The sequence below is a fragment of the Canis aureus genome, chromosome 18, assembly GCF_053574225.1.
Source record: "Canis aureus isolate CA01 chromosome 18, VMU_Caureus_v.1.0, whole genome shotgun sequence".
Lineage (NCBI taxonomy): Eukaryota > Metazoa > Chordata > Mammalia > Carnivora > Canidae > Canis > Canis aureus.
In genome coordinates this window covers 23131338-23147713 of record NC_135628.1, presented here as the reverse complement: position 1 = coordinate 23147713, position 16376 = coordinate 23131338, and the positions used below count along the sequence as shown (strand labels likewise).

At 41.8% G+C, this 16376-nt stretch overlaps 1 long non-coding RNA gene across 2 annotated transcripts in view; it reads left to right on the top strand.

Moving 5' to 3' along the window:
- Nucleotides 1-3100: 3100 nt before the first annotated feature.
- LOC144288302 (uncharacterized) overlaps nucleotides 3101-16376 on the top strand; it is a 29990-nt gene continuing 16714 nt past the window's right edge. Inside the window, exon 1 of one of the 2 annotated variants that reach the window (XR_013356263.1) lies at nucleotides 3101-3651. This is a non-coding gene — a long non-coding RNA (uncharacterized LOC144288302). Of the gene's footprint in view, nucleotides 3734-16376 lie in introns of both variants that reach the window. The other variant, XR_013356264.1, reaches the window with a different exon arrangement.

Sequence of the window (16376 nt, the reverse complement as noted above, 5' to 3'; positions counted from 1 at the left end):
TCATGGAGTGAAGGTTATATTATATGCCTCTTCATGTCTCAGCAGGTACACCTTAAGCAGGGCCTGCTGACATTCCAGTAACTAGATGCTTTTAAGAGGAGATCAAGATGGACCTACTTTGTATGTTACTGGGTAATGAAGAGTTTTTAGTGTGTTCTGGTGTATTTAATATGTAATATAATAAAAAGGACTTATGTGTCATGTCAAGGGGTAGAGCATAAATGATTATGACAAGGGAAATGGAAGATCAGATGGTATAACCTCAGTTGACAGCAGAATCAGCATGATTAACGTTCTTAGCTAAAATAGCCAGCTTTCAAAATCGTTGTTCCAGCCTTTCCAAGGAGCTGGGAACATGAGCTGTTTCATAATGAGAAATGACCAACTTAGTTTCCCGAGTCTCTAAAGGAATAAGGGACAATTCTTAAATTTTCAGAAAGGTTTTAGAAGAAAGCTACTTGATTAAGGGCAGTGATATGGGAATGTGGCTTTGTAGAAGACCTTCAGCAAATCACATGTACATGCTTGTGTGCGCACACACACACACACACACACACTATCAGAAAGACAAATAGCTTTATACTCAACCCTGACTGCTGGTACTATAAACTACTGTCCCATGCTATGTCATTAGTGTCTTTGGCCATCATCTCCATGTGTGTGATTTGTTGTTCAAAGGGGCTTACAACAGTGACAATCTCAGAGGCTGCCTTACAACTTTTGTGGTCTCTAGATACTTTTGCCTTTGTAGGGTCCTTGTTTCATTACAAAATATTTATAATGATATTCATGATTACATGAGTTTAAAGATGAATATAATCTCAGCTGAATTATATTTATTTTTTCTTTTGATTTTAAAAGAATCTAAAACATTTTCAATAATCCCTAAAAGTATAATGTACTCTTGGCACTGTGTGTTTTGTGCCTAATGGATAGATCAGCTATGGATATGTGTATACAAAGGTAATGCATCATATTACTTCAAGAATCAGAAATACTTCTAACAAGACTAGTTAAAAGCCACTTCTACTGTATTCTAAAATCCTGATCCTGAATGTCCTATTGGACATTTCCCAATGTATTGGTGGTGAAAAAAGGTGATCTTAACCAAATATGATTTATTCTTCTTGTCTGGATCAATGTTACATTTATTACTGTGACATAGTAATTGTCCTATTCCTACAGCTGTCTCCTTGTTACTCCTGTGTAGCCATCCAGAAATAGTGTCAAGAGAGAGGAGTGGACTGAAGATGAAGATGATAAAGAAGGCAGTGAGTTTAGGGTGCTGTGCATTGCCACCTGGGATTTCCATGGACAGATTGGTGTTGAGAAATATTCCCCCAAAACTATATCCTAAATACCAGTACAAAGACAGTTTCTCACACAATGATTCAGCTGAGGAAGATAGCAATCTGAGTGTGATATGGGGTAATTGGGCAGTGTTGGTTTGTTTTTCTGAGCAGGTATCCTCTTCCCAGAAAGCTCTACTTCAGTGGGCATGATTACTGAGAGTGAGGAAGATGAGTACAGAGTTACAGTCATAGGCTCTATGACTTCAGCAGCACTTCAGAAATTGAAACAAGGGAAACTTCCTTGCAGTAGTCTGGAATGACAAGGACCATCATCAGATTGTAGGCTAGCCCTAATTTGGATGTTAGAATTACATGCATGGGCCTTGGTGCGCTTTTGACTTGACTGTCCTTTGATGTGATCAAAGAAAGAAGCAAAAAAAAAAAAAAAAAGAAAGAAGCAGGGGTTTCACTATAATCTCTCTTGGCCATTCTTTAAGTGGCTTGTGTTTATGTTTGGTGTTTGGTGGGTGTGCTTTACTTGGAGGAGGGGGTTTCCAATGAAAAGATATTACAAATTACAAAAGTAATTTTAAATTACTTTTAATTTAATTTTAAATTAAGTAGAATGTCAAGAAGATTAGCATATCACAATTCTGATTTCTTTACCAAAAGCAGACATCCAAAATGAGTTTTAATATGAAGAGATAAATAGAAAATACTCCTTTAAATGATTTATGGAAACATGAGCCAGGAAGAGGGTAGGGGAGGAGACTATGTCAGACCTAACTCAAAAAGCAGCTATGCAAATCAATTTATTTCACAGAGTCATTTGTGGAACTATTGTTGATGGTATTTGTATTTGAATAAGAGCTTGTCTCTCTCATTACCCTGCTTCTCTCTTCCAGGAGCCTATAGTGAAGGCACAAACTTTTACCTGGGTGATTATAGCTGGTTGTCATGGAAACTGCTAGGAGGCACCCAATTCAGCATTATGACTTCACTGCAGGATCACAAGGAGGAGGAAGAGAGAGTGGGTTTAAATAAGAGACTTGCTAATTAATGGAGCGCCAGGGGACAGCTTTAAGAGAAAATCACACAGTAGATAAATCCAGGTTTTCAGGGCTCTCGAAAGGAATGATGGCAGTTCCAAAGGTGCTGTGGAAGTGTTTTCTCTGTGATCTGTCCCATTTTGGGTCTTCAGAGGCCAGTTTGCCTGACTCTGGAACAAGGTGGAAAGGGAACAGCTGTCTTTAACTTGCCAGCCAATTGAATTCAAGATGTGAAATGGCTCAACTAAGACCCCAGAAGATGTTGGTGGCTTTCCCAGTCCCTACATCACCCTTGCCCTTATGTTTGTGTTCAGGTTCTTGGAAGGAGCCATTTTGGGGGAATGGGCTCTCCTGCCCTGCTGGTTTTCTCTCTTCTCTTCCATTCTCACAAAATACAAATGATATACCTCCTTTTGATTCCTTCCTCCTTTCCTTGCCTTCTGGCCCACTTGTAAGGCTGTCTCTGGACCAGCTAGCAAAAATGCAAGAGCATCTGGTATAGCAGAGACTGAATAAAATTTGAAAACACCATTGTATGCGTTAGTCCACAAATATCAGCAGCTAGGAGGGGAATGGGAAAATTATTTTCTCACTGGCCATCCATTTTAAAACACAACATTTCAAATGTATCAGATTTCATTTTACAAATATTTTCTTAGTGTCATTTACTGATATGGGTGTTGTGGAGTTTAGTCAGGTTAATCAGACAGATTCTTCCTATCAGTAAGCCTCCTTTACACAGGAGAAATAAGTCTGTGATGCCTGATGAAATGGAATTTAAATAATATGCCAGCCTCTTTTCTGTGTTGAGAGAAGTCACACTGAGATGAGTCTCAATATCCATACTTTGTGCATTTATGTTGAACCTATATAATTTTATTTGACTCATAAATATGTATGGTACCACTTCACTAGATGCAAGGTCTGCTGAGTTTATGCCAGTGTCTAGAGCATAAACTAGTGTGTGCTAGGGCAGGGACCAAGTCTAGTCTGTAGTCATGGCAGGTGGCTACTCTAAGCCCAGCTCCTTGGCAAGGTGGTTGAGCTTTACTAACAATAACTGAGCATGTGTTTGTGACATGTGAGATCTGTGATCTTTTAGTTCAAACTTCAGGCCCCACTGTGCCTTGGAAGAGATTTCAACCAACTGCAGCAAGGCCACAACAGTGGGAAAGCATCCATCAGGCTCCCTGGGACAGATGTCCCATAAAGATCCCATGTGGAACAAGCAAAGCAACAGTGGTAATGAACTGACCAAGGTGACCTCTTTCTCTTGGCACTTGCAAGCAAGACTAACCTCTTCAAACTAAGTAAGTCCTCAGTTATTGAACAATTTGGAGTGGAAAAGAGGCCTCAACGGTGAAATAATAGGCTTTCTGCTAATATAAACATGTGAGTGCTCAATCAATTAATTGGGTAAATAAAAGAATGAAAGTCAAATTCTTTTACTGGTCTCTGGGATCTCTCTCGTACATTTCTGTGAACGTATTTCTTGTCAACCTTACCCTGCTCACTCAACCTCAAGCAAGCCAGCCTCTGCTGTTCCTCAAACATTCTCTCACCTTAGGACCTTCACACTCACTGATAATCCCTATGCCCAAAACACCCTTCTCCCTGAGATCTTCCCTCATAGCCTTATAGCACTCCTTCCTCCCAGCATGCTCAGTCTTCCTATCCTCCTATCCTATCCTATCCTATCCTATCCTATCCTATCCTATCCTATCCCAGTTTGCTTTCATCCACAGAAATAATTATCTGACTTTGTACATTTGCCAGTTTTTCACCTCTTACCTCTATTGGAATGTGAATTCTACAAAGACAGGGGCTTTGTTTTGTTTTCTGCTGTTCCACCAGCACCTAGAATTGTGTTTAGCCCATAATAGATGCTTAACATGTATTTGTTGTTGAAGGAGATGTGAATCTATTTGTATTCCAAGTTGAAGGAGTGTATTCTTACACATTGTGAAGAAATACCACTATGAGATAGGAATTGAACACCATAAGAGAGAGCCAGACCAAGTACCCTTGGACTCTAGAAGGAGAAGAGATGATCCCAACTGAGGGAAATCAAGGAACAGTTGATGAAAAAGGGACCATTTGATGCTGGAAAGATGGGTAGAAGTTGAACATTTGAGGGATGGAAGGGAAGTTTAAGTGAAAGACATAACACAAACAAATGCATAAAGTTGTTGAGAACAGCTCCTTTGAAGTTTGCTCTTTAATCTCATTATGTAAGGCAATGTTTTCAGTACTTCTTGCCATGAAAAAAAAATTAAACTCAGCTGGGTGGCATTGATGACATCACCCAACTTTATTTATTTATTTTTTAAAAGATTTTATTTATTTATTCATGAGAGACACACAGAGAGAGAGAGAGAGGCAGAGACATAGGTAGAGGGAGAAGCAGGCTCCATGCAGGGAGCCCAATGTGGGACTCGATCCCAGGACTCCAGGATCACACCCTGGGCTGAAGGCAGGCACTAAACCACTAAGCTACCCAGGGATCCCCAACATCACCCAACTTTGGAGTCAAATCTAAAGCAAACTTTCACTGGAATTTACTGTTGAGCAAAATTATGGTTGCTTTTTATTTTATTAATACACTTAGACTTAATTCAAATAAATGAAGATAATACTTTGCATAATATCTATAACAGTAGTTTTTTTGTTTATTACAAACTGGACACTCTGCTAATCACTTTATATATAGTGTCTAACTTAACCCTTTCAACAATCCTATTGGGGGAAGCAATAATTTTACTTCCCTTTTACAGATCAGAAAGAAAACTGAGGCATAGAGATATAACTTGTCCAATTTCACACAGCTAGTATATGATAAATCCAAATATTTCAATACATGCCTGTCTGATTCCAGAGCATATTCTTATAAGTCAAAAGAATTAATTTTCAATGCAACAAGATAGACTGAATGCAAAAAAGGAAAAGAAAAGAAAAGAGAAAGAAAAGAACTCTTTTTAACCAGACCAAGGGAATACAGAAAAGAGAGCAGGAGAAAAGATGACCTGAAGTGTAATTGAGCTTAGATTTTGAAGGGCCTTGCTTCTTGGTTGCTCTATTCTCTAGAAAATAACAAATTCCAATTCCATGAAGCTTGTAATGACACACCAGAGGCTTGTATGTAAAATAGGTGTAGACACAGAGCCAGTCAGGTAGGACAAAGGAGGAGCAAACATCCCAACCCACACACCCATTCCCATCTCTGAGAACCCCTAAGGCACTGCTGTGCAGAGTCTGAAAATCACTGTTCTATAAATAGGGAGCTATTAGAGGTATTTGGGCTGAGAGGCTAGACTAGAACTTTGTTTCAAAAAGATGAATCTGGCAACCAAAAGACAAATTGGAGAGAGAAGGAATCAGCAGTAGGAAAACCATTTCTGAAGATTCTTGCCACAGTCTATGGGAGAGGGAATGAAAGTCATAACTTAGGCCTGACCACGAATCATTAATTCTTGAATTAGAACCCTGGCGATGTGCATGGAAAAGTGACTACTGGGAGAAAAGCAGGAATAGGTGGTAGGATTGGGGAAATTGACTGAGGTAGTAGTTATCCAAATGGGCACCACAAGCTCAGGGTTGGCTCACAGCTATGCGACATCCCCGAGGGAAGATATAAGCGTCCAGCCATGCTGCAGGTCAGAGAGATGTTCACCTGGTTCTTCCCACTTAGTTCTCTGCAGGATCCAAGCCTGAAATTTGAGGTGTGGGAAGTCAAGGAAACAAATGGGAGAGCCAGGGAAAATGTTGGAGCCTAACAGACCAATGTTTCCAGCTTAGCTCCCATAGTCAGACTGCTGAGCCCAGTGGGAGAAAATCACACAGCTCTATGTACAGGTACCACTGAAGGGACATTTTTGCTTTGGTGAAAAAGCCATGAAGTCCCTCACGGGGCCCTCATCAATTTAGTCTCCATCTTCTTGACAAACTATCAGGACTCTTTGAGCCCCCTACTCCACTTATTTTCGGTAAGTGGCCACGTTTCTTCTCTCTGGGGCTGATAAATTCCAGCCCAGAATTTTAAATGCTATTTTGATAGTCAAGATTCCAGAACCTGTTTCTCTTACCATGACTTTTCTGTGCCCCAAACTACTTACCTCATATATCCATTGAATATCCCATAGACCTCTCAAACTTGGCATGGCCTAAATAGAACTTGATTTCTACCTTTAAATCTATTCTTCCTCATGGCTTTTCCCATTATTATAAACAGCAACACCATTCACCGAGATGCATTAACTTGAAACCTAAACACCATCCTTGCTTCCCATCCATTGGCAAGTCTTGCCTGTTCTACCTCAGAATACATCTTTCACAAATCCATCCTCTCCACTAATACAATCACCATCTCATCCAAACCTACATCATCAACACTTAGGTCACAAGCACAATCTCCTAACTGGTCTCTTCGTCAGCCCTCTGCTGCCTACCTTTCACTTTACTTCCCACACATCCAAAGTTCTCCATTTATTCATATTCATCCTAATTCACCTCTTAGTACCCTCCAACACTATTAGTCACTTCCTCTTTTTAAAATTCTTTCCCCCTTGATTTCTTGGTTTTCTTCCAACTGTTTGGGCTACTTCTTGTTTGTCTTCTTTTCAGGCTCATCCTCTTCAGTGACCATTAAATAGTAGAGATCCTCAAGGCTTCATCATAAAATCTCTTCTTTTCTTCTTCTATACTCTATTCCCCTGACCTCACTAGTGCCCGTATATCAATTACGCTGACAACTAACATATTTGTATCCAAAGTCTGGAAATCTCCTTTGAGCCCAGACCTGTATATTCAGCTGGTTCTTTGACATCTTAGATGACTAAAAGTATCTTAAATTTATCATTTTCAAAACTAAACTAAAATTAAATTCCTTCCCCAAACCTGGTCCTCTTCTGAGGTTCCTAAGCCCAATGAATAGTCTTATATTCCACTAATTGCACAAACCAGAACCCAAGAGTCACCCATAAAACCCCTTTCTCCCTCATCTCTCCTCTTGTCCCTATGTCCAATTCAATTAGAAATGAGGAAACTACCTCCCAGCCTGAGCAAATGATTTCAGCTCTCTATGCTTCTATCTTTGCTCTTATGAATTTGGTCTTGTAACAGAATCTACCACATGGGGCTGCTGTATGTACTAAATGAAGTAATCTATGCAAAGTGTATAGGTTGCTGCTTGACACATTAAAACAACAATATTCCACAACTGTTAGCTATGACTTTAATCCAATTTATAACCAAATCCCATCAATTTTTTACTCTAAATTAATTTTGAATCCGTTCATTTCTCTCCTCCTCCCCCTTTGCTACCCTAACCAAAAACAACCACTATCATCACTCCCCTGGACCCCTGCAGTGCAATGGAGCAGCCTCTCAACAGGTCCACCCTGTTCCCCTTGCCACCCTCCCCTCCCAAATATCCCCTCCACACTGCAGGCAAAATGCTCTCTTCAAAATGCAAATCAAATGGCATCTTACCTACTATCTCCACTTCCCCACTTCTTCCTGTTTTTCAGGGACGTCCTGCTGGGTTTAGCACCAATTTCAAAATTCCTTACCAGGGCCCTGCATGTGTCAGGCCCAGCTACCTCTGCAGCCTTCTGGTGCCCACACCACCCTTTCTCTCACTCTGTGCTCCAGACACAGGAGACTCCTTTGGGCTCTTGTCTGTCCCATACTCACTGCTACCCAGGACATCTGCACAGGTCATTCATTCTGTCTGGGAGCCCTTCCCTCACCCCCCTTCTCTCCCTCCCTCCCCTCTTGTGCTAACTCAAGCCCCAATTCATCCCTGCAAATCCCTGCTCCAGAACTGTGCCTGCAGGGAAGTCTCTCCTGACCTCCCTGACTCCATCAGATTTCCACACTGCACCCTCAGTACACTGGGCCTCTTTCCCTGTATGGCATCTGACACAGCTGCCATGCTCTAATGCCCGGGGTGGTATTCAGTGAGGTCTGTTGGACCCCACTAGCCTCTGTCTGAGTGCCATGAGGACAGGGGTAAGCCCGCTTTGGTTCACCTCAGACCCCCTGCTTGTAGCATACTGTCCAGCAAAGAGTAGGCATTCCCCAAGTGCTTGTTGGACAGGTGTGTGACTCACTAGTAGTCTCAGTGAACTCTTACAGAAGGCTGAAGATCCTGAGCCAATGGCTGCCTGTACACAGCCTGCTGCCACTTCTGTCCCAGCACCAACGTGCCTGCCTTCCCAGAGCCAGGCAGCTGTGTGGGTTGCTGAGTTCTGGTTTGAGTTCTGGTTTGAGACTGCAGACTCTGTGGGATCCTGAGGTGGAGAATTGGTGCAGGGCTTTCTCCTTGGTGGGCTGCTGGAGAGCCTGGAGACCAGCATTGGACAGTCCCCAGAGAAGGGCTGGAAAGACATGATTTCTGGAAAGAGCGCAACACTCAGAATTCCAGGTATTCGTGGCTCTGTGTGAGTGCTTGTCCTCTCTGGCCACCAACATGTCAGGGAGGAGATGCAGAGGTGGCCACAATCCTTCCTATGCTGGAGCCTGGGAATGAGAGGAGTCCTTCACTCAGAATGGCTTCCACTGCATGCCTCATCAGCCCTCATTAGGGCTGTGTGCTGGTTGCATTATCAACTCACGTGGAAGAGAACACTCTTCCTTCTACCACTGCAAAACTGCCATAACTTGGAGAATTTTAACAACTATTTATGAGCTCCAGTGAGTGACAAAGAAAAGAAAAGAAGAATTCATCTGGGGGCCCAGAAGCCAGAAGGGGCATATTGTTTTGATCAGAGCAAACAGAGCCATATTCAGCAAACAAAGCTGAAGAAGGAAGAGAAAACTAATGTGAAGAAAAGTAACAATGAGAGAGCTCAAGAAGATTAGCATGCATTACATAAAAGACTTTCTGAAACTAAAAGATGATTTCCCAAATAAATAGTTGAGTTAATTAATTAAATGAGAGAGAAATCAGTCTTGGGATGAAAATTAATGTCTGAAGACACATGGAAGTAATATTTCAAAGCACAGAGCAAAAAAATACTTCTGAGTAAAGGTAAGAGAGTTGGAAATTTGACCTAGAAAATCTAATGTATGACTACAAAAAGAGAGAAAGAAATAGGAAAAAGAAAGTATAGTTGAATTCTACTATAATGTGATAAATGAGGTCCAAAAGATCCATTGTACAAAATGTGAGGTGAGAATTATTAAGGGATCAAGCATGACCAGGAGCAGCCTATGTCAACTGCCAGTCTGGAATCCCCTAGACAGATGTCCTGCTGTGTAACCTAAAATCATAGGGCCCAGCTGGGTTTGGGCACTACCTGCCGACAACCCTCTGCTCCAACTTAAATACCAGTGGGAACAATTCTAGGCGTTGTGGCTGGCTGGGACATCTAGGCTGATAGTAGTCATTCTTGGCATCATCCAGCTGGTTGGTACCCCATTTCATTAATTTGATCTGGGGAGGCTGGACCAGAAGAAAACTAGGTGAGATTGCCTGCAGTTTCTCCACTTGGCTATGCTGTCATTACCTTTGCATCTCTCCTGCTGTCTGCCACACAGAGCACATCATTTGGGGCCATTCCTGTTTGAGAAGGGAGCTGGGCAAATGAAGACAGTCATATCAAGCAGTGATACAGGTTTGCATATCATGGTTCATTTCAGTATGTATGTACCATGGTACAGTACACATTGTACTATAAGAAAAGAAGGTTGCGGGGATCCCTGGGTGGCGCAGCGGTTTAGCGCCTGCCTTTGGCCCAGGGCGCAATCCTGGAGACCCGGGATCAAATCCCACGTCGGGCTCCCGGTGCATGGAGCCTGCTTCTCCCTCTGCCTATGTCTCTGCCTCTCTCTCTCTCTCTCTCTCTCTGTGTGACTATCATAAATAAATAAAAAATTAAAAAAAAAAAGAAAAAGAAAAGAAGGTTGCCTTCACTAAAGAAATCCTCGCAGATTGAAACCACTTACAATGTTCCAAGCAGGATCAGAGAGAAATGCCACTGATATTAAGTACAGATTTGTAAAATTCCTGAGCTAGAATTAGAATAAAAATTGACAAGCTTCTAGCCAAAAGTAGTAAGTAAATGACAAAGGAAAATGATCAGACTGGTATTTGCAACACAGGATGTTAGAAGATGGTAAAATAATATCAACATTACATTACGTAGAATAAAAAGTAATAAAACCCAGGGAACACATTCCTACATGAGATAGCACCTAAAAGAAAACAATTGAAAATAGATAAAATTCAGAAGATGCACTGAGCTCCTCTCAAAAATATTCAAGCCCAAAACAAATGAACAAGAAGAAACCTTGAAATAGAGGATGATGATAAGATGAGGAGACAGTGGTTAGCCATGAATACTGTCAACCATTTGGATGAAATGGGTTAAAAAGAGTTTGGGTTAAAAAGGAGTCTGACTGGGTACCTAGGTGGCTCAGAGGCTGAGCATTTGCCTTCCGAGCCTGCTTTTTCTTCTACCTATGTCTTTGTCTCTCTCTTTCTGTCTCTCATGAATAAATAAATAAAATCCTTAAAAAAGGGGGTGGGGGGGATCCCTGGGTGGCGCAGCGGTTTAGCGCCTGCCTTTGGCCCAGGGCGCGATCCTGGAGACCCGGGATCGAATCCCACGTCGGGCTTCCGGTGCATGGAGCCTGCTTCTCCCTCTGCCTATGTCTCTGCCTCTCTCTCTCTCACTGTGTGCCTATCATAAATAAATTAAAAAAAAAAAAAGGTCTGACTTCTGTTTTCCACAATATGTTGGGTGAGATATCTTGAAACCTTCCCATTATAAAATATTTGAAAGTATTAGATAAAATATTCAACCCCCCCCCCTTTTTTTTAGATTTTATTTATTTATTCATGAGAGACACAGAGAGAGAAAGAGAGGCAGAGACACAAAGCAGAGGGAGAAGCAGGCTCCATGCAGGGAGCCCAACGTGGGACTCAATCCCAGATCTCCAGAATCACGCCCTGGGCTGAAGGTGGCACTAAACCACTGAGCCACCCGGGCTGCCCAAAACCCCTTTTAAATGTATTCTAAGCTGCAACAAAGTACAGATTTTTTCAATGGTTAGAATCAAGTGAGTTCACAAGTCAAAGTTAAGTGGACTGTGACACCATGGGGCTACCCCCGGGGGCATCTGCCAAACTCTTATGGCCTAGAGCTTCTTCCTATCCACCACATGCAGTGCAGACAGGAGAGTGGGGAATGTGACCAGAGACCTCTCATGAAGCCCTGACCACAAAGATCTACAAGCCCAAGGAAAAGGTAAACTAGAAAAATTCCACCACACAAAGGCAGAGAGAAAGAGAAATTTCTGTCTCTGCCAGTCTTGGGTGAAGGAGGAATAAAAAGCTCCTTTGAGAATGTGTGACTGTAGGCTGACCGGCATGCCTTTTTCAGATCCAAATTAATTTACGTGATTGGCGCGGTTGAAAAAACTACAAAGTAAGAATTTCAGATGGATTTGTATCCCCAGGTGTCTGATGAAAATAAACAAATGCTTTCAGGAGAAATGCACTTTCAACTCCTCAAAGAATTCCCCCAAATTAAGTTCTAATGGAGGCAAAGTCAGTAAAAATACAAGGCAATGGGACTCTAGGAGCTGAATCAGCAGAAGCAATAAAAAAAATGGAATCAGACCTCAGAGAATGAAAATATTGAAATGGCTGGAAAATTAACATGGATAGCTCTCATGGGCATAACATAAAATGAAAGAACAAGTCACAGAATGTCTACAGTTGGGTACTCTATATAGAGATTTTTTTTAAAGGGAAAAATAAAATATACAAAAACATGTAAATATATGTTTAACATAAAGAATTAATTAGGGAAATAAAATTTAAAAATACTAACCACATAAACAGAAGCTATCAAGCAATTAAGAAAACACCAGGTCTAACTAGTTTTTCAGATTAGTTTCACCAAAATGCATAGGATCACATAATTTTCAATCTTGTACAAACCCTTCCCAGTAAAACAGATTCTCACCAGTCTCATTCAACTTTTTCAATATCAACTTTGATATTGAAAACTAGACAAGGACAAGGTGGGAAAAACAGTTACAGTCCTATCTCCCTTCTGAACATAGATGCAGTAATCCTTAGTAAAATATTAGCAAACCGAACCCAGCAAGGTATGAAAAAATAATCCATCATGACTAGGTACAGTTTATTCTAGAAATGCAAGGGTGATTTTACATCACAAAGCCTATTAGTGCTCGTCACTGTATTAACAGAATTGAGAAAAACAATGTGATTATGCCAATCGATGAATTAGTAACTGTTAAACACAATGCTCCACTCATGGCACCTGCTATACTTTTGTTAAAATTAATAGATGCAGAAAAAGCAGTAAATATTTTTTTTAAATCATGATTAAAAAGACTTTCACAACCAGGACTGAGGAAATTTTCCATAACATTGTATTGGCTATCTATCAAAAATGTATTTTCTATTTGACATTATTTAGTGAAATAAAAGCTGCATTCACCCTAGCACCCAGAAATTTCACTTTAGGTACATACTTAAGTATATACAAGGATGATCAGAGCAGCATTGTTCTTAGAACAAAAAGCTGGAAACAATTCAAATGTCCATCCAGGGAACAAATAAATTTTGGTGAGGTCATATGACCAAATATTACACAGCAATGTAATAATGAACATGCTACATGCACTAATGCAGACAGCTATCATAGAGGTAACATAAAATGAAAAGAGCAGATGTTGTGGACTCCATTGAATTGGGTTCCCCCAAAATTTCTATGAAGTTCTAACCCCTAGTACCTCAGAATGTGACCACATTGGAGATAGGGATTTTTTTTTTTAATTTTTTTTTTATTTTTTTTTTATTTATGATAGGCACACAGTGAGAGAGAGAGAGGCAGAGACACAGGCAGAGGGAGAAGCAGGCTCCATGCACGGGGAGCCCGATGTGGGATTCGATCCCGGGTCTCCAGGATCACGCCCTGGGCCAAAGGCAGGCGCCAAACCGCTGCGCCACCCAGGGATCCCAGGGATTTTTTTTTTAAAGATTTTATTTATTATTCATGAGAGACACACACAGAGAGAGAGAGAGAGAGAGAAAGAGAGGCAGAGACACAGGTAGAGGGAGAAGCAGGCTCCATGCAGGAGCCCGATGAGGGACTCGATTCCAATCCCGGCTCTCCAGGATCACTCCCTGGGCTGAGGGAGGCACTAAACTGCTGGGCCACCCAGGCTGCCCCCTGGAGATCAGGATTTTAAGGAAGTAATTAAAGTAAAATGTGGTCATATGGAAGAATCCTAATCCAGTGTGATTGGCATCTTTATAAGAAGAGGAGATTAAGACACAGACAATACACAGATCAAGAGGTGAACATGTGAGGACATGACAAGAAGGCAGATGTCTACAAGCCAAGGAGGGAGCCTCAGAAATAAAACAAACCTGCTGGCACCTTGATCTTGGACTTCAGTTCTCCAGAATTCTGGGAAAATAAACTCCTGTTATTTAAGCCATCCAGCCTGTGAGATTTGTTATGGCAGCCCTAGCAAAGTAATACAGAATATTACAGAATATGTACTGTTATGTACTTAAAATATTTTAAAAAGGGAAATTAACCTCATTATTTAAGGATTCATATACATAAAATACAACTACAAAGAAGAGTGAGGGAATGACAGAAGGATTGTGGCCACCCCTCCATCTCCTCCATGACATGTTGGTGGCCAGAGAGGACAAGCACTCACACAGAGCCACGAATACCTGGAATTCTGAGTGTTGCGCTCTTTCCAGAAATCATGTCTTTCCAGCCCTTCTCTGGGGACTGTCCAATGCTGGTCTCCAGGCTCTCCAGCAGCCCACCAAGGAGAAAGCCCTGCACCAATTCTCCACCTCAGGATCCCACAGAGTCTGCAGTCTCAAACCAGAACTCAAACCAGAACTCAGCAACCCACACAGCTGCCTGGCTCTGGGAAGGCAGGCACGTTGGTGCTGGGACAGAAGTGGCAGCAGGCTGTGTACAGGCAGCCATTGGCTCAGGATCTTCAGCCTTCTGTAAGAGTTCACTGAGACTACTAGTGAGTCACACACCTGTCCAACAAGCACTTGGGGAATGCCTACTCTTTGCTGGACAGTACGCTCCAAGCAGGGGGTCTGAGGTGAACCAAAGCGGGCTTACCCCTGTCCTCATGGCACTCAGACAGAGGCTAGTGGGGTCCAACAGACCTCACTGAATACCACCCCAGGCATTAGAGCATGGCAGCTGTGTCAGATGCCATACAGGGAGAGAGGCTTGCCAGTGTACTGAGGGTGCAGTGTGGAAATCTGATGGAGTCAGGGAGGTCAGGAGAGACTTCCCTGCAGGCACAGTTCTGGAGCAGGGATTTGCAGGGATGAATTGGGGCTTGAGTTAGCACAAGAGGGGAGGGAGGGAGAGAAGGGGGGTGAGGGAAGGGCTCCCAGACAGAATGAATGACCTGTGCAGATGTCCTGGGTAGCAGTGAGTATGGAACAGACAAGAGCCCAAAGGAGTCTCCTGTGTCTGGAGCACAGAGTGAGAGAAAGGGTGGTGTGGGCACCAGAAGGCTGCAGAGGTAGCTGGGCCTGACACATGCAGGGCCCTGGTAAGGAATTTTGAAATTGGTGCTAAACCCAGCAGGACGTCCCTGAAAAACAGGAAGAAGTGGGGAGGTGGAGATAGTGGGTAAGATGCCATTTGATTTGCATTTTGAAGAGAGCATTTTGCCTGCAGTGTGGAGGGGATATTTGGGAGGGGAGGGTGGCAAGGGGAACAGGGTGGACCTGTTGAGAGGCTGCTCCATTGCACTGCAGGGGTCCAGGGGAGTGATAGTGGTGGCTTTGGGTTAGGGTAGCAAAGGGGGAGGAGAGAAATGAACAGATTCAAAATTAATTCAGGGTACAAAATGACCAGACTTCCTCACGAATTGGATAAAATCATATGTAACAAATGTTTTTCAAACCTGTAAGGAATCATTGGAAATAAAGTATCAGGTATATAGATGCTACGGAGATTAAAGGGTAAGAAAGCAGGAGCAATAATATAATAATTAGACCATGAGGAATATAAGATTAAATGTGCCAAATGAGATAAGAGAGACGTAAGTAATGAAAAAGTCGGTATTTACGAAAACCATGTGATCTGATACAACTATCTATTGACAGATATTACAGCAGGCACGCACTAATAGAGACCAGCAACACTTGGGTAATTCAATCAAGGTTCCTGTAGGAAAAGGAAAAAAGGACAGCCAGGATACAGAGCAGCAGCAATAGCATCCTCCCACATTGCTACAAGCTTCCTGTCTGTCCACACCCTTTCCAACAGGGTACAGCTGCAGATGGTGGCATCAGAGCGGAAGAACACTGAAGATCTTTTGGAAGCATTAATCGTCCAGCTCCAGACTCAGTTTTATACACAAGCCTGGACCAATGAGCCTATGGCTGCATCTGCACATAGGGTAGAAGCCAGTCTTGGGCCAGGACACTTCATTCATCTTGAGGCTTGACACTTCACAAAATAATTGGTAGAGTAACACACACAACATAATCAGGCCCAAATAAACTTCTTATCCATCGTTCTGTTGCCTCCTCAGGCTGACACAGCTTGGTCTAAACACATTCCTAAGAAACTTTAAGAAAAATTTAGTAAAGTAAGTAATATCATGTATTAAGATGCCTGAGATTAAATAAATATTCTAAAATTGCAATAAGCACCTAAAATGGAAATTAGGAGATAATTTCATAAAAGTAACAAAAACTTTAAAGATTTAAAAATTCAACAGAAAAGACCCAAGAATTGTATGAATATAACTATAAAATCTTCTTGAGGCATACAACTAAGATCTGAATAAAAGGAAAAACATACCATGTGTTTGAATAAGAAAATTAATGTACAAAAAAGTCACTTTATTGAAGTGATTTATAAATTTAATATTCTGATCAGAATTCCAGTGGTTTTTGGTGGGTTGTTGTTTTGTTTATTTTGTTTTTATGGACATGAGCTGGGAATTGAGGAAAAGATCTCAGTGTTTGAATGGAAGGATAAATAGT